Here is a 25465-nt window from a genome sequence, read left to right as displayed (position 1 = left end):
CTATGATATTATTAGTATCTCAAAAATAAGCAGGCTCATGGACAGTGAACATGTTTCAGCAGAGTTTCCAGGTTATGACTAAAAAGAAAGATTTGACAATATACTTCTTTAAAAATCCATGAAGGAATAATTTGCCAACAGCAAAATCCTATTTAGTGTAAGAAAATGAATTTTTCATTTGGAAGCCATATAAACTACAACTAGAAAAGAACCACTGCTTCAATGAAGTCACCAATCCTAGTGACCTAAATGAGTAAAGCTTTCAGGACCTTTGCTAGAACGACATGAGAACAACTACAGACACTTCTACAAGAAGGCACAATGCATAAAGTATGAATCTTGGAAATTAGGAGGTTGCAATAACATCTTTGATATTAGATAGTTGAAATGGACTGGTTTTGGCCATTTTGATTGGACGAGAATATGGCCTTCGGTGCCAGGAATGAGAAGTTGAAGATGCCAATTTTGTTCTCAAACAGAACATTTCAATATTTAGTTAATTATAATTTTATTTATCATAAATATACTACTTATGGTATTCTTGATAAGTTAACACTACAATTTATTTTCTATGTGCATACTGGCTCTACAATTATAAGCCTAGAAAACACACCTAATTGATTGCTTCATAAGTTTGTACATATTTATCTTCAAAAGAGCCTACAACAAATCCTCTTAAAATACATAGTTTGATTAATCCAGTTTCTTTAGAAGTTATAAACAGAGGGAAAATTTGATGCCTTAGGCCAAATAACTAGTAAGTGGTAGAGCCAATTAACCCGTTAATGTTCTCTCTTTAAGTGCACATCACACAAAGTGTATTTATATTTCTCTTAACCCAAATTTTTACTGCCTGTACTTTATGCATGTTATAATCTGAATTAAATTTAACTGGACTGGCCATAATAAATACTAGTGTACTTAACAGTATCATTCTTATATTGCACTATTAATGTATTAAAGATAAGCAGAAGTTATTTTCTAATATCTATTAAAAATACAGAGTTTCATTGTTTTTAAGTTTATGAATATTTATTTACCTTTACTAGCTTCACTCAACTCTAAGTAACAATATGTACATGTATAAAATTCTTCCAGCTGGATTAAATAGGATTTGCCCTCTTATATTTAAGGGACCTGAATTTATCTGGTTCCACAAACAAACATCAGTGACATAATTCATCTGTTTTTTGTCATCATTAAAATTAATGGTATAAACCAAGGAAAACAAAAAGCATATGTGTTCATACTTCATGGAGATTATGCTTTTAATAGGACCTTAATTTGAGTTTATGCAGATATCACGTACCTGTCATGGTATAATTATTCCACTATGAATGCTTCTTAACTCCCTAGGTATGTAACAATGAAAGGGGAAATTCTACTTTTCCTTGAATGAGAAATTCCAGAACATGAGCCATTTACTCTATAATGTTTTTGCTTTAGTAAGACCTACTGGCAAAGCAAATCTAAAGAAGAAAAACAATGATTTACAAAAATAAAAATAAAATAGGAGAGCAATTAACCTGATCTTTCCCTAAGGGCATTTAAAGTGTTCAAATTCAAACTCTAGTTGTCTATTTTTGCAATCTTATAATTTCATAAAGCTGCAGAAAGAGGGCTTTTACCCTAATCTGTGAAAGTAGCAGTTCTTTTTATAAATGTGTTTGTTATATCCGTGATTAGACACCACTGGGAAATTTTATCAACTTAAATGTAAATATGTCAACAGAAAAGAACATATGCACTGTAAGAAGAATTGGAACCAACTCCTGCGGTTTCTTTACATTTTAAGATTTTTCTTGGATACCATCTGTGAAGCAAGGAGGCCAAAATGATTAACATTTTATTTATACTAGGCTTTATTTTAGCAAAGCCTTGTCATTCAAATGTTGTCATAATGAAATAACTGTATGTTTTCCTTTTAACAAATCAGTTAAAGATTTAAAAAGTAATTATTGCTTTAAAATTATTCTTTTGGCAAAGGAATTATGGGAATGAGATAATTCTGCCAATTCTTGATGAAAAACAAATTTTTAGAAAATAATTTGGGAGTTAGAAAGCTAATTAAAAATGTCCACATACATTAAATTGGTAATTTCACTTCTGTAACCAAATCTTAAGAATTTAAAGCAAAAGAATTTCAATATTGTGATATTTACAATACTGAAAAACTAGGGGGAAATGCCAGTAATAGAGATACTACACTATGGTTTATTTACATGACTGATTAGGATTCAGAGAGTAAAATTTGTACTTAAACATGTTCTTAATATGTAAGATGTTTCTTACATATCACTTACAAAACAATATATGGCAACAACTTTAAAGATGCAAGGAAATTAAATAGTGTGTGTTTAACTTGTGAGATTGTGGATGCTTTCATTTCTATTTTCCTATATGTTTAAGATTTTTCTACACCAATCTAAATGGCCAATTATTTTTTAAAAAAAATAAAACAAGGAAATTAACAGAATTTCCATAACCTATTACCAAAATCTATAAATGTACAAAGTAAGCTGTAGATATTCCCTGTTAAAGCATGAAATTATGAATTTAAATACTTTTGGGTAATAGGATATAGTCCATTTATATATAGTCATGTTTTGTTTTTTTCTTTCTTCAGTGAATGTTTACATACAGTTTTAGGTTCTTGTTCAAAAATTTCTACACAGTCAAGAAGTGTGATACTGCTTTACATTCTACGCAACTTAGGAACATTCTCAATAGTTCTATTTTGGTGTTTCTGATATCCATGAATGTGGTTTCCTTGCTCTCTTAGATTCTAGTTTTAAATTGCACATTAAATCCTTATTTGAAAGTCATCACTGGCCATTGGTTTTATATAGGCACCTTTTAAATGCAGCATTTTTTGCATCTCAACATCAAGAAAACAAGATCATCACCATTGGACCAATAGGCACTATCATGATAGATGGACAAAGTTGAGGTTGTTAATGATTTTATCTTGCTTGGATCCACAAACAACACTCTAGTCACCAGCAGTCATGAAATAAAAAAATGAGTTGCACTGGAAATCTGCTGTCAAGGATCTCTTGAGAATGGTAAAGAACAATGATGTCCATTTAGAAGCCATACCAGTTCAGGCCATAGTATTCTCAATTGCTTGCTACGCATTTGAGAGCTGTATAATGAATAAGATGACAGAATAAGAATTGATAACCTTGAGCTGTGTTGCTAGAGAAGAGTACTGAAGATACCATGGACTGCCAAGAGAACAAACGGGTCTGTCCTGGACACGATGTAACCATGGTGAAAATGGTATTGGTGTCTATATTAAGTATGCATTGGACTTGTAGATTGCTTTTTGTAGAATTATCATTTTCACTATTTAGAGTGTTCCTATTATTCTTAACACTTATCTAGGTTTATCTTTGTTTCTTATTAAAAAAAAGGGTTGCATGTGTTTGTTCCTAAATATTGCACCTTGTGGCTTATTGAGATTTTATTTCCTTTTTTATGTTCTCTGATCTATTGTAGAGAAACAGACTTTTTTTGTATGTTGACCTTGAATCCTGTTATTTTGCTAAACTGGTCACCCATGTCCAACAATTTATTTGACAAATCTTTATAATTTTCTAAGTATACTATCTTATCATCTGTACATAGAGATAATTTTACCTCCTCTTTGCTGATTTGGATATTTCTTCTTTCTTTCTTTTGCTTTACATCTAGGACTTTGAATACAATATTGAATAACAATAGTGATAGTGGGCATTCTTACCTGGTCCATGTTCTCAGGGTAAATGCTGTTAATCCTTTTCCATTGAGGATGATGTTGACTTTTGGTTTAGAACATGTTGTTGTTGTTGTTATGTGCTGTTGAGTCACCTGCATCTCATAGTGATCCTAAGTACAACAGGTCTGAAGTGTGCCCTATCTGGAGCCAGTCTCACTGACTCCAACACACTTGCCGCCATTATCCCAGGTACTGTGTCAATCCACCTCATCTGGGGTCTTCTTCTCCTGCACTGTCCCTTCACACTTCGATGCATGATGTCCTTCTTTAGGGATTGATATCTCCTGGCAACATATCTAAAGTATGTGAGACAGAGTTTAAAAATCCTAGCCTCCAAGGAGAAACTGAGTTTTACCCTTTCCAGGATACACCTGTTTGTTCTCTTGGCAGCCCATGGTATCTTTAATATTCTTCAGCACCACAGCTCAAAGGCATTGATTCTTCTTTTATCATTCTCAATCACTGTCTAGCTCTAGGATGCAGAGCAAGTAATCATGAAGACCATGGCCTGGATCAGGCACACCTTAGTTTCTCAGTACTCTGAAGAGGTCCCTGATTGCAGATTTTTCCCAGTGCAATTTGTCTTTTCATTTCCTGAATGCCAGTGCCAAGAGTGTTGATTGTGGAGCCAAGAAAGATGAAATTGTTAACAACCTCAAACTCTTCTCCATATATCATGGTGCTGCCAATTGGCCCAGTGGTAATAATCTTTGTCTTCTTGATGTGGAATTTCAATCCATATTAAAGACTACAGTCCTTGACTGCAGAAAATGCTTCAGGTCCTTCTCAGTTTCAGCAAGCAAGGCTGTGTCATCTGCATATCACAGGTTGTTGATGAGTCTTCCTCCAATATGCTCTTAATTATGGTGAAGAAATTTTTCTTCAGACGCTCCCCCCCCCTTTTTTTAGTGTTCTTATAAGGAAACCGTGATGGATTTTGCCAAAAGACCTTTTTGCATTCATTGAGATGATTTTACGACTCTTTTCTTTTGTTTTACTGACATGATTCATAACATTTTTTTTCTATTAAATCATCTTTGCGTGTCTATTAAGAACCCAAATTCCTCATGAGGTATTGGTCTTTTGATAAGTTGGTGGAATCTATTGGCTAGGATTTTGTTAAGGATTTTTGCATCTGTTAGTTTTGTTCTGTGTTTTTACCTGGTTTTGATAACAGGCTTGTGTTTGCTTCATAGAATGAATCTTGGAGTGTTCTTTGTTATTCTACTTCTGAAAAGTTTGTTTTGTTTTGGTTCTAGGGCTTTTTTAAGTGTTTGTTAAAATTCACTAGTAAAGCCATCGGTTCCATTGTTCTTTTTTTTAATTTAAAGTTTTTAATAACCTGCTCAATTTCTTCCTTTTCTAGTGGGTATGTTCAAGTGTTGTTCGATGCTGTTGAGTACAATGCATCGTGATCCTATGAACAAAAGATCTGAACCCTATTCTAGCCTATACCATCCTTACACTCCTGACAAACAAGAGCCCAGTTGTAGCAGTCACCATGTCAATCCACCTAGTTGAGGCTCCTTCCTCTCTGCCAACTCTCCACTCTTCCCATCGTCATGTTCTTGTCCAAGGAACAGCCCTTCATAGCAACATGCCCGAAGTATGAGAGGCAAAGCCTCATTATTCTTGCCTCCAAAGAGCACTCTGGTTGTACCTTCTCCGAGACCTATTTATTTGTTCTTTTGGCTGTCCATGTTCAGTGCTCTTCTCCCACCTCACAGCTCAAAGGCATCAATTCTTCTGTCATCCTTATTCATTGTCTAGCTCTCAGATCATAGCAAGTAATTAGAAAGATCATGGCCTGAATTAGATACACCTTAGTGATCAAACTGACATCATTACTCCTCAAAAATTTGGAGAGGTAACTAACTGCAGCTTTTCCTAACACAAGGCATCTCCTTTTTCCTGACTGCTGGTGTCAAGGGTGTTAATTGTGGGTCTAAGCAAGATGAAGATGTTGACAGTTTCAACCTCTTCTCCATTCATTATAAAGCTAGCTGCCTATGGGTCCAGTCATAAGGATCTTTGCTTGATATTGAGAGACAATCCATACTGAGGCCTGCATTCCTTGATCTTCTGCAACAAGTGCTTCAAGTCCTCTTTACTTTCAGCAAGCCAGGTTGTGCCATCTGCATAAGACAGGTTATTGATGAGTCTCCCTGCAATCTTGAATCTTGATGCAGACTCCTATTAATAAAGTCCAGTGTTTCGGATAATTTGTTCAGCATAGAGATTGAATAGGTATATAGAGAGAATACAACTCTTCTCAATTGTAAACGATGCATTGTTCCCTTTTTTGGTCACACAATAGTCTCCTGCTCAAGGGTATAGGTTTCGCATGAGCACAATTAAGTGTTCTGGGACTCCCATTCTTCTCAATGTCAGCTACAACTTGTTATTATCCACACAATTAAATACCTTTGCATAGTCAATAAAGCATTACCTGTAGGCTCCATGTTTGGTAGAATAGAGTTCTCTCTCTCTCTCTCTCTGTGTGTGTGGTCTTAGTTTTGTTTTTCTGGTTTTTATTCTACTTCCGTTCTTTTTTATGATTTCCTGGTTATTTTTTTTTAGTTGTTGCAGAATTCACTTTCTTTTTTTTTCTTTTGTAGAGGTCCTAGGTTAAATAGTGATTTTTCATTTTTTCTTCCTCTAACATGTTTCCTTATTTCTATTAATTGACCCATATCCCAGAGATTTTGGTAAGTTATGCTTTCATATTCATTTGTTTCAAGAACTTTTTAATTTATTTAATTACCCAACTGTGTACAAGCAGGGTGTTATTTAACTTCCAGGTGGATTGAAGGCCCCCCGCATTATGCTCCTGTTGTTGATTCCTAATTTTATTTCATTGTCCTCTGAGAAAATGCTTTGTAGTGTTTGCAATTTTCTTCTTCTTTTTTTTTTTACTGAAGCTTATTTTGTGACCTTAGATATCACCAATCTGGAGAATGTCCTATGTATGCTGGAGAAGAATGTGTATTGGAACATTTTTAACATCCATTATCTTATGTATTATGTCTATGAGTTTGCTGTTGTTGGAGTGTGACTCACAGTGACCCTATAAACAGATCTGAGCCTTGTCCTATTTGGTGCCAACCTGTTACTCAAGCCCATTGCTGCAATCACTGTGTCAGTCCCCCTGGTTAAGGGCCTTCCTCTCTTTTGCCAGCCCTCCACCATTCCAAGCATGATATTTCTCTCCAAGGAATAATCTCTCTTAGCAACATGCCTAGGGGAGGTGAAGCTTCATCATCTTTGCGTCCAAGAAGCACTCTGGCTGCACCTTGCCCAAGACATACCTCTTTCTTCTTTTGGCAGCCCATGGTATCTTCAGCACTCTTCTCCAACATCTCAGTTCTGTTTAGTCATTGTCCAGCTCCCAAATGCATAAAAAGTGACTGAAAAGACCATGGCCTGAAACAGGTACACCTTTGTCTTCAACCTGACATCATTACTCCTCAATAATTTGGAGAGGTCCCTGGCTGCAGATTTGCCTGGTGCAATATGTCTTTTGACTGCTGGTACCAAGTGTATTGATGTGGATCCAAGTAAGAAGAACTTTACAGTTTTAATCCTTTCTCAATGCATCATGATGTTGCCTTTTTGTACAGTGGCAAGGATTTTTGTTTTCTTAATGTTGAGATGCAATCCATATCAGTGTTTCACCTTCTGCAACTAGTGCTTCATGTCCTCCTCACTTTCAGCAAGCAACGTTGTGTCTTTTTCATCATGTGTGCACCATTTTATTCAGGTATGAGCCTGGCATTTGGATTTAGCCCTAACTTTCTGGCTCCTGGGAAGTTTAACAACTTAGTACTTGGCAACTGGCAGCAAGAGGAGAAATAATTTTACATCCTGTTTGTGCCATTTTATTTAGGTACAAGCCTAATGTTTTGGTTTAGCACTTTTGGTCTATGAGGTAGAGTTGCCTAATTTTAAAATTCAGTTCTTCTGTCTTGTTAGTTCCTCTCTAGTGGGCCTATCTTTCAAAAGTGGTGTGTTGAAGTGTCCTACTATAATTGTGGTGCTACTTCTTTTTTTTTAAATCTTTTAACTTATGTCTTGTGCATTTTATAGCTTTATCATTTCCAACATGGATCTTTGATATGTTTATATACTCTTGCTCCAGTGATCATTTTAAGCTTTATATAGTGTCCTTATCTGTCATTTTTGCTGGCTTTTACCTTAAAGTCAGAGGTTAATATTCGTACTCCCATTTTATTTTGACTGCCATTATGTTTGGTATATATTTTTTCCAGGATTTGAGTTTATCATCTGTCTGTATCTTCACTTCTCAGGTAAATCTCCTGTTGATAGTATAATGATGGGTTTTGGGGTTTTTTATCCAATCTGCTACATTTTTTAATCTTTACTTGTATGTTTAAACATTCATATTCAGTGTGATTATCAAAAGACAGGGTTTTATTGTCATTTTGTTGGGTTCTCTTTGTTTTGCTGTTGATTACCATGGACCATCTACTTCTGTGCACTGTCACTGTGGTAAGGACTCGCTTTAGTATTTTTTCCCCCATGTTGGTCTTGGTTTTGTGAATTTCTTTAGTTTCTGCTTTTCTGGGATTATCCTGCTTTCCACTGTATTTGATGGACAGTTATTTTGGTATTTGATTCTCAGGAAGCAGTGTGTTTTTAAGTGTTTTGTACATGTTACTCCACTGGGTTTTGTTGTTGTTGTTTCATGGTTTCCGCTGAAAAATCAGAGTTTAATCTCATTTGCTCTCTTTTCTAGCATTGTTTTTTTTATTTTTGGGGTTGTTATGTGCTGTTGAGTCACTTGAAACTCATGGCCAACCTATGTACAACAACCCTAAACCTTGCTCTATCCTGTACTAATCTCATTGTCTCCAACATGCCCATGCCCATTACCCCCGTCATGAAATCAATCTATTTCATTGAGGGTCTTCCTCTCCTGCACTGTCACTTTACTCTCCCATGCATGACATCCCTCTCCGAGGACTGGTGCCTCCTTTCAACATGTCCAAAGTATGTCAGACAAAGCTTCAGAATCCTTCTGCCCAAGGAGCAACCTGGCTTCACCCTCTCCAGGATGAACTTATTTGTTTTCCTAGCAGCCCATGGTATATTCATTGTCCTTCAATACCATAGCTCACAAGCATCAATTCTCCTTCTATCATCCATAGTCTTTGTCCAGCTCTCTGATCCATTAAGTAATGGCAAAGACCATGGCCTATATCAGGAGCACCTTAGTCTCCAGACTGACATCATTGCTCCTCAGTACCTTGGAGAGGTCTCTGACAACAGACTTTCCTAATGCAATTCTTCTTTTAATTTCCTGGCTGCTGGTACCAAGATAGTAGATTGTAGAGCCAAGCAAACTTAAGCTGTCAATAATCTCAATCTCTTCAACATCTATCATGATGTAAGATACACTTAATTTGTAAAACGGTGCAACTGCTATGAAAGGTGATGTGGCGCTTTCTCAAAAAGTTGTAAATAGAAATACCATTTGACTCAGCAATTCCACTACTGGGAATATACCCAAAAGAGACCATAACTGCCACCCAAGCAGATATATGCACACCCATGTTTATTGTGGCTTTGTTCACAATAGCAAGGATTTAGAAACAACCTAAGAGCCCATCAACAAACAAATGGATAGAAAAGCTGTGCTATATTGACACAACAGAATACTACACTGCATTGAAAAACAAGGAACTCATGTAATATTATTCAAAATGGGTGACCATGGAGGACATTATGCTGAGTGAAATATCTCAGTCACAAAGGGACAAAGACTACATAGTGCCACTGTTGTAAACAGGACTGACATTGGGGTAGGGGAGAGACTGAGAAAGATGGAATTAATAATGTATATTGCATTGAAAGAGATGAGGGAGAAAACTGTGTAAAAGGAATATGTGATTAGGTATTATTGTCATGACAGGAGTCCAAAACAAAGGCTGCATAGTGGAGTGGACCTAGGGGGAGGGATTGTAAAATAATGGGGAACTTTTCTTTTACTTTTCAAAGAGAAGAATGTACTGAGTGTGGAGGGGTGGGCAGGGAGAAAAGTGCAACAATGGATGAATAGAAATCCAAAGTATCTGTAAATTTTCATTAAAAAATAAATTTAAAAAGATATTCTTCATATTTTCCTCTAGATGCAAATCTTTTCTTGTTTTTTATTCTGGAGCATTTAACTACAATATGCCTTGGTGCTTTTGTTTGGGGTTCTAATAAATTTGTGATTGGCTCAGTTTTGGGGGTGTATATTTTCTCATTTTTCCTGATACCTGGAAAGTGTTTTTCTAGTCATTCTTCTATAATTTTTTCAGTACCTTTCCCTTCTCTTTCTGTTCCAGATCTGCAATTACATATAGGATTTTCCTCTTGATGGTGTCCCACATTACTATCAGGATTTCTTCATTTATTTCCTTTTCTCCCCCCCCCACACTAATTTATTTCTTACTTTTTTTGGTAGCATATCAGTGCTGAGAGCTTATGTTCATAACACATTCTGCTAGTTGTTGTTAAGTGCCATCGAGTTGTAGACTTACAGCAACCCTATGAATGAAAGACCTGAACACTGGTATAACTTTGGTCGTTTCTCCATGTTCATAGAGTTTCCAGAGGAAAGCCATTTCAGAAGTGGATGTCACTCCTGCTTCCAAGCTTGCTTCCCAAACACTATCCATCAAGAGTAACCATTATCACACTTGAAACATCAGTGTCACAGTGTTTAGCATCACAGCAACCATGAGTTACCTCTGTACAGCAATGCACAGACCAGTGTTATACCACTTAGAAGAATGTTTGACTAAATACAATTTAAACCAGGCCTGAGGGTTACAGATTAAAATAACCCACCTTTGGCTTGATAGCATAACTTTCTATTCACTAGGCCAACATAGCTCTCTCTCGATGCTGTCACTGTTATTGTTGTTAAGAGTCGTTGAGTCGTAGATAACTCATAGCAACCCTATGAATGAAGCTTTGGTTGTTTCTCCATGTTCATAGAGTTTTCGGAGGCAAGCCATTACAGAAGTGGATGGCAATCCTGCTTCCAAGCTTGTTTTAATTGGGAAGCTCCATCAAACACTGTCTACCATGGGTAACCATTATCACATTTGGATTTGGATTACATTCTATTTAGTAGCAGACTAATTATAAGAAGTATAGAGTCAACAATATCCCATATGTTTCATTTGCTGTATTAAAGCCTTGATTTTCAATATCAACAGTCCCCTCGTTTGTTCAGTTTCCTCACTTCTCTATTTTACTTGGTTTCGGTGTTTTACGAGAAGGTCTCCCAGATCACTCAAACCAATTAGAGAAATGATTCACACAGCTTGATATGAAGGTTAAAAACTATCAGTTGTAGAGTAAGTGGGAATCAAGTGTCCCAAAAAGAGAGAGCTGGCATTGAGATTCCATGAGCTTATACAAGCCTCTAGTGGAGTAGGGCTTGTATCCCACCCTAATTCTCTCTCCTTAATACAATAAATACTTCAGCACAAAATAAACAGCTAATCATTGGCTAAGAGAGACATTTTGAACTTTAAACCTTTGAAAATAACCTGGCTTATCTAGCCAACAACCCTCAAATTTGAAGAACAATCTACTTTCCCTTTATATTCATAACAAGAAGCATATTCATCAAAGTGTGCAAGACAGCAACTTCATAACTTGTACCTTGATCTCCTTCATTTTAGATATCTAATTTTTGGCTTGCTTATTCCAATTCTCTATCAGATCATTATTCTGAGGGAGGTGGGCCACATGGTATGTTCATTTAATATGTTTCCTGGCTCATTGTCTCATTCTGTGGGCTGTAAAGTTTGTTCCTCAGACTGAGAAAACATAATTTGGGGGCATAAACTGGAAGAGTATCTTTTGTTCTAGGACTTTAATAGTATTGTGGCATTTGCAACAGTTTCAGGATAGCAGAGCCCATATAGAATAAGTATCTATTCCTTGAGGACCCATTTCTAGCCAGTTGGTGCCATTGATGCCATTGTTCCAATATAATAAACTTGTCAACTATGTGCAGGGCCATTGCCCCCTGGGAATCTATCCCCAAACCATCTGCAACATCTTTTTCTTTTGTTGATAAGAAGAACAAATGTTATTGGGGTTTTATGTTTCCGAGGGAGGAGGAGGAATATGTCTAGTTTCAGTCTATCTCTGCATTATTGTATCACCCCTATGTCTACTCATATCATGGACCTAACTGGCCACCTCAAGGGAGTGCACAAACAGGCTTACCTGATGATTCCAATCACCCTCTGGTCTTGGCAGGGTGTTCTTTTGATGGACATTGGCATATCCAACTCTAATGTGCCCTTTAAATTTTCAGGGTGCTTTGCATATATTTATGCCCCGCACTGGTGTCCCTTTAATAGTCCAGTTTTCTGTGACCTATTTGCCTGACCAAATGGCTAGGCCATTAGCCACTGCTCACGAATCAGTAAAAATCCAAACATGTGAACTATTATCACTTCCCAATTCCTCAGTTACTGCTAGGAAGATAGCAGGCAGTGCAGCACCTGTGCTGATCTGTTCTTGCCTTCCTCAATCAAGGTTATCCTACTTGCTGGTCTTAATGAAGCAGCTTTCCACAACAAATGGTGTCCAAATACCCTGGATGCATTTGTTGTTCATATGTAAGTCAAGAAGCCCTTTGCTGATCTGAAGGAAGCTGTTCATCGGGCACCGCCCATGTGACAAAGAGCTCTAGCAGCCTCTATGGAGGTTATGGTGGAACCAATGGAAAAAGAGGCTACGTGCTCATGAATTCAGTGAGTGCCTCCCTCCATTCCTCCAGTATCTTGTACTTACATGAACCATTTTCATGTTATTTCAGAACTGTTTTGGGTATCACCTTCTTTAGTAGAGTGTTTCTGCAACATTCCCCATGAAAGTTGGTTACTTCAGGTCTCATAATAATCATATGTACTTCTGTCATTGAAGCAGTTTCAACTCGTGCTCAACAGCAAGCAAGTAATGTCTTTCAAATGGTGTGTAACACTTAGCATCCTATGAAATTTTTTTTGTAGAGAATCCCAATGGTCACCATGAGGCAGCATTCTTAGATTTTTGCAATAAATTCCAATTTGCATAAGCACAGGATACCTCAAGAATCATGTTTGAATGCAGATCATAAGGATCTAGAGGCAAGGAGAGTGAGGCTGCTTTCTATAATTCAGCCATAGCTTGCTCAGGTCCCCAGTTGAAAACAGTTTTATTTTAATAACTTTGTAGATGGGAACTAACAATATCCTAAGATGTGGGATATGAGTCCTCCAAAGTCCAAACAGACAATCAAACATTAGGCCTCCTGTTCAGTCTAGAGAGTAGCTGTGACATCCACTTGTTCTTGGTTGTCTGTGGCTCACAAGTAGTTCCTCTTCGTGCTCTTTTTATTTGGACAGGGCCTTGGATTTTTGCTGGACTTATCAACCAAACTCTATTGGTCATGTGGACAAGCACTGTTCCCAAATCATCCCTAACTTGTTCTTTTATTTTTATATTAACAGGATATCATCAATATAGTGTATAATTACACCAGATATGTGCATCAAGTCCAAATCTCTTCTAACCAGGCTATGGTAGTATGCTGGCAAATTCAAATAAACTCATGGTAGGACCGTAAAGATAAGGTAAGATCCTTCCCATGTGAAAGAAAACTGTGGCTGGCTCTTTTCTGAGACTGGAATGAAGGGGGAAACAAAAAAACATTTGCAAGACCTATCACTGAGTACCAGTCTCCTTTAGTCAGCTGTATTTTTAGAACTACTGATAGCATACACATCTTGGACTGGTAAAGCCACAGATAGCACTACTTTATTTAGGCCTCTGGTGGCCTAGTAGCAAGAAACTGTGCTGCAATTCTGAATAAATGTGGTTCAAGGCAACCAGCCGCCCTTGGGAGAAAGAAGTATAGTCTCCTCCCACTCAATTAACTGCCTCTAAAACCCCCCTGGAGGGTCAGCTATGGGCCGGTTCTGACTCTATGGTACACAACAACAAGTCTACAGTTAACCACTGGACATATGCAACTTAACTGGTCATGTTATTATTATTGTTGGGCTCTAACTGAATATGACTCATAGGAATCTTATGAACAACTGATCTGAACACTGTCCTAACCCCATGCCATCCTCAGTCTCTGGCACACTCAAGCCCACTGCCACTGTCAACTCATCCGGTCAATAGTCTTCCTCTCTGTTGCTTCCCCTCTACCTTCCCAAGCAAGATGCCCCTCTCCAAGATATAATCTTTCTTAGCAATATGCTCAAACTGTGTGCAATTCAGGTGTATTATCTTTGCCTGCAAGGAGCACCCTGGCTGCACTTTCTCCAAGACATACGCATAAACATCTCCAAATTTGTTGTTTTGGCAGCCAGTGAGATCTTTAGCCTTTTTCTCTAACACCATATTTCAAAGGCATCAATATGTCTTCTGTTCTCCATTTACAGGCTATATAGTAGGGCTGTGATACATAGAATTTGGCAGCACCAACACTCCAACCTTTAGCATATCTTTAATTGAGGCATTTCTTTTTACCCCCAGGTAACCTATATTGTTTCAAATAAACAACCTGAGTGAGCTCAGTTTTATTTTAATGGTTCCTATTTAGCATGTCCAATAACACTGGTGTTAGGCCAGACCTATCCACCCTTAGTTGTAAAAAATCCGGTAATGGGAATGTTCTCCAATTTGACATAATGTCCATATAAATAACATATGCAGGTAAAGGAGATGCCACTACTTCTTCATACATCATCTGTTTATATTTCCCAATTCTCCTCCAGACTTTCACTATAGTCCCAATAGTTGTTGCATTCTCATATCTTCCTAATACAACTTTAGATCCTTTCAAGATTTTATCAGTAGTTTTAGAGGTTACAGTACATTTGACTCCTATGTCCAGAAGCCCTGAGAAGGTTTCTTTTGCATCCCCAGGCCACACTTGTGCATATGGCATCAGGGCACTGTTGATATTTTTATAAACTAACTGTGTTTTTCCTTCAAATGATTCCATGTGAGGCCCTCCCATTTTAACTACCTCATGGTTAGAATAAATACAATGGGCTTTTTTTTTATCTTCTTGATGTTGAGGAAACAGAATGCCTTCATTGTTCTATCCAATCTCTTGTACTGCTGCCTTGGAACTTTGGTCCAACTTCATCTCTGTCTGCTATATTCATCCCACTCCTACATAACCATAAAAAAATCTCCACCCTGCCAGGGTAAATCTTTCCCCCCCCCCAGTTTCTTCCCATTTACCTATGAATCACCTTGATTTTCTTTGTATCCTTAAAACACATGAGAATTCAATTCAATAGGGATGATACAACTTCTTCAATTATTGCATTATTCTCCAGCAGTAAAGCTATATGAGGTGTCCATGTTGAATATAATCTCTGTCGTGGCCACTATAATGGGCATGCTCATTGGATGATTGTCCTCAGTGCCATAAAGCCATTCCAACACGGCTTGCACATGCAGAATATCAACTGTTCCTCTGGAGTGTTCCATTTGTTACTTACACTAGGAGAGAGGCAATATCCTTTGAAACAATAAACCTAATAACATCTGACCTACCCTGTCAAGTTAATTATGTCTTCTTGGTTAATCTGTTGTGTAACCAAATTTTGCAATTTTGTAATACCATTCCTGTTTTATAGATAGTTGTGGGTCTTGCATTAACTCCAATATGCTCTTCCATTCTGCACCATTCAAAACCAGATGCTGTCCCTAGATTTGATGCTCTTACAATTCATTTTAGTAATGGTTTCTTGGGAAGCTCCAATAATGATCTACAAACTTGAACATTTCTTCTCTGACATATCCTCTGGTTTCAATAGTTTCCTGATCCTGCAAATTTGCCTCCAAGACTACCAATTATAGGTTAGAGAGGTATTTCTGGATCCTCCCACATAGTTTTTCTTTGCAGATTAAGGAGAGTGACTCTGTCCTGGTAGAAATTTGTGAAGTTCAGATATCAGCCATCTTAGTTTCTACATTTCTTTTGTAGCAGAAACAAAGGAATTTTATGTTTTATTCCTTCTTTATCACTCTGCATTTCTGTATGCATCCAATTGACCAACTTCTCAGGAGTTGGGTTCACTAAATTAAAATCCCATGAGTAACTTTTTTCTTGGGTAATTGTCTTCAACGTAATGGCTGCATTAATCCTTGGATCTTACCTATTCCATCCAGACACCAAAGGTTTCTCACTCTCATTTCTTGAAAGCTACCTGTTAGGACCATTGTACCAATGCCTGCTACTCTGACATAAATTTTCTTTATAATTTGTTCTGCTAAGATTAGTGGCAGACCAGTTATAAGAAATGCGGAGTCAAAAGTATCTCAAATGTTTCATTTACTATATAACTCCTTGATTTTCACCATCTACAGTCCCTCCTTTGTTCAGTTCCCTCACTTCTCTATATCCTTTGGGTTTGGTGATTCACTGGAAGGTCTCTTAGAGAACTCAGACCTGTCAACAGAATGGCTCATGGGACTACAGGTATGTAGGCCAATTTTGCAGACTCTGGTGATCACTGTAGTTGATCAGTTGCAGTGTAGCTGCAAAGTGGGAATCCAAAAAAAGAGAGCTAGCATTGAGGTGCCATGAATTTATATAAATCTCTGGTAGGGTGTGGCTTGTATCCAACCCTAATCTGTTCTCTCTAATACAATAAATAGTTTGATACAAAATAAAAAATTAATCATTGGCTAGGAAGGACAATTTTTAATGATAAATCCTTGGCACCACACAGCTCTATCTTCTTTTAATTCTAAGTGCCATCTTTTTAACCCAGCTAATCTGTTCTTCAACATGTTAATAGCTTCTGAGATGTTAATCTTATTATTCTGGATTGTGGTTTTTATATTTTTTATGTTCATAAAGCTTCTTTGGTGTTACCTGCTTTGCCTTGTGTTGTTATTTTTTAGGTTGCAGTATTATTTTGCTTGTAGCTTCCTTCAGTTCTTCATAGTTTTCTTTCATCTGGTGAAAACATTTGATCATCGTTCCTTCAAATTTTGTGTAAGCAAGTTCTATCAACCTTTCATATTCAAGGAGATTTACTGCCTCTATGTTAGAGCACTTTTTTGGTGTGATATCTTGCTTTGGTTTTGAGGTAATCTGTTTTTTTCCAGGTTAGTGTGATAATAGTACTTTTGCAAAAATTTTTTTTTTTTTATTTTTTTACCTTCTCTTCTGCTTGTATGTGTGACAGCCAACCGATATCCTTGTACAGGCTGGCCAGGTCTCTGAAAACGTGGGCCACAGGGTTTCTCTTCTCTGCCTGTTCTAGGAGACAGGAGTTCCTGGCTGGGCCACAAGTAATGAGGCATGGCTTTCAGGAGCTCTGCTCCTCACAGGGTTAAATCCTGGGTCTCAGACAAGGCTGGGGGCCCTGGGGAATGTGGACCTCATGTTATCTCCTCCCTGCCAGAGCCTCGGGATGGGAATACCTACCTGGATTGATAGTGCTAAGAAATGCTTTCCCAGAACTTCCTTCAGCTGCAGAGTTTTAAGCCAGCTGGACCCTCAAGTATGTGGTCTCAGACTGACTCCTCCCTGCCTGATCCTGGGGAAAGGAATAGCTGGCTGGGTAGGCATCACTGAGGTATGGCTTCCTATACCTCCCCCTCACTGCAGAGTAGGAGCTTGGGTCTCCGGACATTTGGGGCCCTAGGGGATGTGGGTCCCAGGTCATTTCCTCCCTGCCAGAGCCATAGTACCTGACTGCGCCATTGCTTGTGCTGAGGTGTGGGTTGAAAATCCCAAAGCTCATCTTTCCCGAATTCATCTTGGTAAGTGACGCTGAGGTTCTGAGGATTGTCTTCTGGGAGCTCCCCTTGCCAGAAGGGATTGCGGTGATGAGGCGTGACTTTCTGAAGGTTCCCATTCTCCATATTTTCCTGGCGCTGAGGCATGCAGGAGATACCCTTGAGACTTGGAATTTTCTATGGCAAAATACTACACAGTTCCAACTATTTCCTATTTTTATAGAAATGGACTTCTTCTTCTTTATTTAGTACTTGCATGGCCATGGTAAGTACCAGAATTTACAATGATAGAGCATCACAGCTCATTTGGTCACCAACACTTAACACTACATACATCATCTAAATGTCCTCTTTTACCACTATAAGCAATGTAAATCTCAGAAGGACTTTGGTCTTACTTTCCTGTTTCTCAGTGTAAGTACTCTACAGTGTAGTAATTAACCATGATTGAATGTAGATAGTAATGAGAATTTCATCCTTATTTGAAACTTCTACTTTGTTACATCACCATAAATGTTTAGAACTTTTTATATGTTACATTTCTTCCATTAAATTGATACATATATAAAAACTGCTGTTCAATAATATAGGGCTTTATTTATTTATTTATTTTTTTCATTTTAGGGAAAAGAAGACTGTTCCAAATACTTATGCCTGAATCAATAATCCAAGATTTTTAAGAGCCATACAGTAATGTTCCTGCTTTATGTTTATCCATTAATAATATCTTAAAATACAGGCAAAATCAATCTAAGAGAAGTATCAAAATATCAGGTGAATTATTTTCGGAGAAAAATTTGTCACCCTAGAAGCATTCTATACCATTTGTTATGTTGGCTTGAATTGTTTTTTGTTTTTTTAAATCACTTAATTATTTTAAATTTCTCTCCTCCCTGTTAGGAGTCAGTGTCCATCTACAGGCAAAACTGTATTACTGTCAAATAAACAATTATTACTTTGTAATCTCAAATAAATGAGTTATCTGTTGATTTATAATTTACTGTTTGATATAAAAAATTAATTTAGGCTTAAAATATCACTTATATGCATTATACATTTATATCATGACAAACTTCTACCTGAACAATCAATTGAATTGTCGGTTAGTCTTCCATATAAATATGTGTTAGATATATTTTATATTTTATTTAAATATTTATTAACTGTATTATTATGCTTATAGTTATACATACACACAATGGCTATCACGCATATTTTAAAGGATGAGAATATAAAGCTTGATTTATTTAATTGACAATTTATCTGAAGTTTTCCTGCTTTAATATCTTATCTGTCTATCTATGTCTGTCTGTCTCTCTCTCATTTTTCTAATAACCACTAAGAATAATAGTGTGGATAGTTTACCTCTCTGGTAACAAAAGAAAAAAAATTCTGCCTTTAAACTATCCATAAAATATAGTGTTCTATATACAAAGCATGTTATATCTCAAGTACCATTACTAATTATCTTCTGTTTACTTTTACTGTCCTGTTTCAAGTCCAGATTTCTGCTTGGCTGAGCCTCAAAGATCATACAAGTGGTGGGTGTAGTGTAGGCTTAAAAGCATCAAGCCTTGCAATACAATTTCAGCTGCTCTTATGCTCTTTGATCTTTATCATGATTTAAATTTACAGAATCTGTTACAGTTTGCTATAGCTCTCAATTTCTTCATTCTTTGCAAATCACTAAGAATTATTTATTTCTCAATTTGTATTATTGTTTATAATAATATTTTTAGAAAACTGATCATAAAAGTCAGTAATTGCAGCCTGGTTATTGTTTCTACACAAAATTCTTGGAAATATTGCCTGTAATCTGAAGAAATTATCAAGTAATTGACAGACAAAATGATATTTATATTTCATTTGAAAATATTTTTAATTTCAAATCAGCATCGGTAAGGCATTGAGATGATAGGACAATTATATCTGATTAAAGAATAGGAGATGCTTTTGAACTTTGTTATTGGGCAAAGAATATGTAATATATCATGAACAAAAAAAAAATATTACCCCTCATGTCTTAGAAGAAACGCAGCTAGAATGCTTCTTTAAAAGAAGAATATTTCGATAGAGTGTAGTGGCTAGAAGGACCTTGGGGGGCAGTTGCAGGAAAGGTTTGAAACAGCTGCCAGAGGTAAGGAGGTAACAGAGCCTCAGCCCTGCCTGGTGCAATAGAAGACTAAGCTTCCAGCTCCGGGTATTCTGAGCCCAGCTTCCCTCAGCTCAGTGCAACCATGAGCGGGAAGGTGACGGTGACAAGGCAAAACCAGGAGCAATTTCTGCTTTTGGCCAAGTCAGCCAAGGCTGCAGCGTTGGCCACACTCATCCGGCACCTGGTGTCTATGTGGTGAACTGCTGGATATGCCCAGTGTTAGAGAGCTGGCTGAGAGTGACTTTGCTTCCACATTTCTGCTACTCACGGTGTTTGCTTAGGGATATATGCTGACTACTTAGCTGAAGCCCGGAATCTTCTCCCACTCACAGAGGCCCAGAAGATTAACCTTCGACATCTATCAGTCGTGACTTTGCCTGCCAAAATCAAGTGCATCCCTTATGCAGTGTTGCTAGAGGCCCTTGCCCTGCATAATGTGTGCAGCTAGAAGACCTGGTGATTGAGGCCGTGTGTGCTGACGTACTTCGAGGTTCTTTGGATCAGGGCATCAGCGGCTTGAAGCTGACTACAGTATTGTGCGGGACATCCAGCTGCAGGATCTAAATGGCATTGCAGGAACCCTGCAACAGTGGTATGTGGGCTGTGAGGTTGTGCTGTCAAGCATCGAGGACCAAGTGAGCCATGCCAAGCAGCACAAAGAACAGCAGCAGGGCCTGAAGCGCAAACTGAGAGTGAGGTTGCTAATCTTAAGAGAACCATTAAAGTTAAGACAGCAGCAGCAGCAGCTGCAGCCACGGCTCAGGGTCCTGAGCAGCACTTGACTGAACTGAGAGAACCAGCTTCTGGCACCAGCCAGCACCAACCAGCCCAGCAAGAAAGCCTCAAAGGGCAAGGGCCTCTGAGGGAGCCCAAGATTTGGTCCAAGTCGAACTGAAGGGACTATCATTTCTTCCCTGGGGATATAGGTCCCAGCTACCTACTTAGCCTTGAGAGTCCTCAGAGAGCCTTCCTGTGGCCCTGGCCAGCTGATAATCCTAAATTAACGAGCCTTCACCTCCGTCTTCTCTCTCAGCTCCCAAACATAGGTCATACCTCTCTTGGGAGGAGGCGAGTAAGGATCATACTTTTGTTGCTTTATTTGACTTACTAATGCTCATGCCCCTGCCCCATTACCTTGTCCCTTCTTTAAGAGCTCAGCATCTGTTCCTGCCTACAGCTCTGATGGGGGTTGTTTCTTGGGCAGCATAACTCACAGGTATTGTTCTACTGCTGCCCTAACCTTGCATGCATGATCCCAATTTCTATTTCCTACCCTTTGCCTGTTTGGGTAGAATCTGAAGAGCCAAAGGGTCCCCACCTTTACTTCCATGAAGAGAGAGCTCATAGCTAGTCTGTTATTCAAGGAGTCACTGATACTTTTATCCTAGAATCCTGTCACACTACCGTTGTTTGCTTTTTCCTGTGCCATCTCCCCACGTGGACCATGGAAGTGCTGCTGCTTCAATATCCCAGAGCCCAAGAGGGGTAGTTGTTCTTTGAGATGTTAAGAGATAATTCTATCTTGGCCCTGGCTATCTTAGCCTAATAGCAATCCTGGAAGGATTTGTATTTCTTCTTGTGCATTTGGTGGGCAAGGAAAGGGGATATAGAACATATTACCAATCAATATATATATATAAAACAAGAAATAAATCTATGAGAAATCTATACACCCACACTAAAAAAGGAGAATATTTCAACACAACACCACAAGATAAATGCTAATGAAGGTGCAGATAAAATAGAACACTCACACACTACTGATGAAAATGTAAAATATGTAACCACATGGAAGGAAGCTTGGTATTTCCTCAAAAATAAAAAATTTGAAAATAGAATTACCATTTGATTAAGCTATTCCACTATTGGAAATATACACTAAACAAGAAGTTTCACAAAGATGATGTGATATGCACACCCATGTTTATTATAGCTTTACCCACAATAGCAAAGGGATGTAAATAAGTGCCCATCAACAAACAGATAGACACACTGTGGTATAGTCATGCCTTGGAGTATTATGTGACACTGAAATTTTGAAGAACTCCTAAAACACTACCTGACAAGGATTAGTCTAGTGAACATTATGCTGAATGAAATAAATCTGCCATAATAGGGCAACTACTGTGTAAGAATATTGTTATAAAAAGCAAACAAAACAAAAACTAGAGAGAAAGTTTACATGTAAGTTTACATGTAAAGAAAATCAATCTTGTATGTTTCTGGGGCAGGAAAAGAATGGAGAGACAATGAAGATTCTCTTAAATTAGGTTAAATGAAAGGAAGGACAACATAAAATGCATGGATGATCAGACATTGTGTGCACTGTAATTAACAAAATGAAATACTATATATATGTATATATATGTGTATATATGTATATATGTGTGTGTGTATATATATGTGTATGTATGTATATATATCTATTAATCTCTATCTCTATATATATCAACAACAAAAAAAACCACAATTAATCCAACAGTAATGTAAGGAAATATTTAAACAGATAAAAAAAAATTAGGAATATTGACAGGGATGGCAGGGGAGGGTAAAGCGAGCAGATGCGTGGGTAGTGGATGGATGGATAGGGTAAAGGAAAAGGCAAGGTATAGTATTTTATGAAATGTTACAATAAATCATCAGTTGTAATTAATGTTTTAAAACAAAAGGTAAATGAATGATTGAATTAAAAACCCCAAGATGTGATAAATAAAAAGAAGTGATATTTCATCTTCTATAATCTGGACTCTTTATCAGGAAAGCCCAATCTCTGGTAAAGGAATTAAGGTTTGCTACTTGCTCAACATTTCTTAAGCTCAAGAACTGAAGAAAACAAATGCAAATCTTGAATGGCTATACTTAAGGATGCTTTAGGAAGAATATGAAATGATCCAGGAAGTATTAAAAGAAGATGGGAAGAGCATACAGAATCACTGTACCAAAGGAATTGGCAGACACAGAACATATGAGCAAAAGCCTATGGTGATGAGGAGGGAAGTTTAAGCTGCACTGAGGGCAAAAAATAAGGCCCTAGGAATAGATGGTATATCAATTGATGTATTTCAACTAACAGATGTTGCTCTAGATGTGCTCACCTAGTTGTGCCAAGAAATCTGGAGGACAGCCACTTGGCCAACTGACTGGAAGAAATCTATATTTGTTCCCATTCCAAAAAAGGTGACACAACAGAGTGTGGAAACCATAGAGCAATATCATTGATATCACATGCAAGCAAGATTCTGCTGGATATTATCCAGTAACTAAAACAGCACATCAGCAGAGAACTGCCAGAAGTCCAGGCTGGGTTTAGAAGAGGTTATGGTACCAGGAATATTGTAGCTAATGTTAAAGCAGGAAATACCAGAGAAATGTCCATCTGTTTTTAATAGATTATGCAAAGGCATTTGACTGTGTAGATCACAACAAACTGAAGCTGACTCTGAGAAGAATGGGAATCCCAGAACACTTGATTGTGCTAATGCGAAACCAATACTTGGACCAGGAGGAAGTCGTCAGAACAGAGCAAGAAAACACTGCATGGTTCAAAATTGGGACGGGAGTATGCCAGGGATGTGTCCTATCTCCATACCTTTTCAACCTATATTCAGAACAAATTATCAGTGAAGCTGGGCTCTATGAGAAGTGTGGCATCAAGTTGGTAAAAGATCCATCAACAATACACATTTTGCAGATGATAAAACCTTGTTTGCTGATACTGAGGAGGACATGAAGTGCTTGCTGCAGAGGGTCAAGGCATGCAGCCTCCAAAATGGATTGAAGCTCAATATCAAGAAGACAAAGATTCTCACCACTGGGCCAACTGGCTGCATCAGGATGGATGGTGAAGAGATTGAGATTGTTCACAGCTTTAGTTTGTTTGGATCCACAGTCAACACTCTTGGCACCAGCAGCCAGGAAGTTAAAAGATGCTTTGCAGTGGGAAAGTCTGCTGTTAGGGACCTCTCCAAAGTACTGAAGAGCAATGGTGTCACTCTGGAGACTAAGGTGTGCCTATTACAGGCCATGATCTGTGCAATCACCTGCTATGTGTCGGAGTTGGACAGTGACTAGGGAGGATAGAAGGAGAATTGATGCCTTTAATCTGTGGTGCTGGAGAAGGGTACTGAATTGCTCAGTAAACAAACAGGATTTTCCTGGAGTGTGTGAGACCAGGCTGTTCCTTGGAGGTAAGGATTCTGAAGCTTCACTGTTACCTTCATCTGGGCATGTTGCAAGGAGGGACCCCTCGTTGGAGAGAGACATCATGTTTGGGTTGGTGGGGTGTCAGCGCAAGAGAGGAAGACCCCTGAAGAGATGAATTGATTCAGTGACTGAGGTAATGGAGGCAGAAGTGTCAGAGAAAATAAGATTGGCACTGGATAAGGCAGGGTATAAAGCTGTTGTAAAAAGGGTTGCCATGAGTTGCAAGTTACTCAACAGCACATAACAACAACAAACATTAATATAATTAGGTTATTCCAAATGTCTGTAAATCATAAAATTATTCCTTGAACCCATTTTGCATAGAATGCTTCATAGCTTATTTGAATTAGCAAGGATTTGAGAGCAACATCTATTTAGTATGGTACATGATAAGAAGTATGCATGGATTGCTCTATGTGTGGTATAAAACAGAAACTCATGCCATCCAGTAAATTCTGATTCTCAGTAACCTTATGTGAAAGAGTAAAATTTCTCTATGATCTCAAGGCTATGATTTTTATGGAAACAGACCACTTCATTTCTCTCCTTCCAAGAGAAAATGTTGGGTTCAAACCACTGAGTTTTTGGACAGCAAAAGGTTATTAAAAAGGCAGGGAATAAAAAAATAACAATAAAACAAGACAGGAAAGAAACTTAATCATTGCACCAAATGGACTCATACAAAGCATCCTCCAAGAAAGGCAAAACTTTTTCTTTCTTTCTTTTTAGAAAAGATCACATTTTGTGAGTTTCAAAAGCTAAAAGGATTAATTCTTGAACATTTGAGCTAAATCTCCCATCATTTTTACATTTTTTGTATCTGGATTAGGCTTGTATTAGGAAGCTATCTCTACTGAAATGTAGACAATCATACTTTGTGGTTCCCAAGTAGTTAGTGTATGTAATGATAAATAAAAATATGGGTAGATTTCTAGTACATTCATAAACATCACAATGATTCTCATTAGTCACAAATAACTTACTTCCTAAGTCAAAATTTCTGACCATAAGAAAAATAAGTTTACCTATTTACAAAAGTAAGGAAATATATTTTCTTCAGAGAAAGATATAAAGTCAATATGACTTTAATTATACTATATTTATACCAAAATTTCTGACTATAAGAAAAGTAACACAAGGTTACCTAATCACAAAAGAAAGAAAATAACTTTTCCTCACAGAAAGGTATAAAGTCAATCTTTTAAAATATTATCTTATATTCTGAAGATCTACTTTAGCTGCTATTCATTAAATTCAAAGATAGTGTTGTTGGTGGAAAATGATATTGTTATGAATCCTAAAGGTGGCTGTACAATGTGATATCAAATGATGTGTCTTTTTGAAGGATATTAAGGATAAAAGACAATATTCATCTGGGAGGATGCTATATTTGGAATGAGGTATTTTTTGGCTAACTACATCAATGGACTATATTAAAGTTTAGGTGGAGCAAAGAGAGGATGCAAGGGGGTGTCATAGGAAATGAGAACATACATGTAGGAGGAGATCACATTACATGCAGCTTTGAAACTGATCATAAAATTTTAGACACT

The 25465-nt window shown here is 37.6% G+C and overlaps 1 protein-coding gene and 1 pseudogene across 2 annotated transcripts in view; one reads left to right on the top strand and one right to left on the bottom strand.

Moving 5' to 3' along the window:
* The window catches only part of SEMA3A (sema domain, immunoglobulin domain (Ig), short basic domain, secreted, (semaphorin) 3A), a 310684-nt gene that overhangs the window by 135836 nt on the left and 149383 nt on the right, over nt 1-25465 (bottom strand). The gene's annotated exons all lie outside the window — the stretch shown is intronic.
* On the top strand, nt 19792-20604 carry LOC102866672 (annotated as a pseudogene).

Source organism: Elephantulus edwardii, unplaced genomic scaffold, assembly GCF_000299155.1.
Source record: "Elephantulus edwardii isolate Elephantulus edwardi_28Jun2011 unplaced genomic scaffold, EleEdw1.0 scaffold00183, whole genome shotgun sequence".
NCBI classification, from domain to species: Eukaryota; Metazoa; Chordata; class Mammalia; order Macroscelidea; family Macroscelididae; genus Elephantulus; species Elephantulus edwardii.
This window is presented reverse-complemented; position numbering and strand designations above follow the sequence as displayed.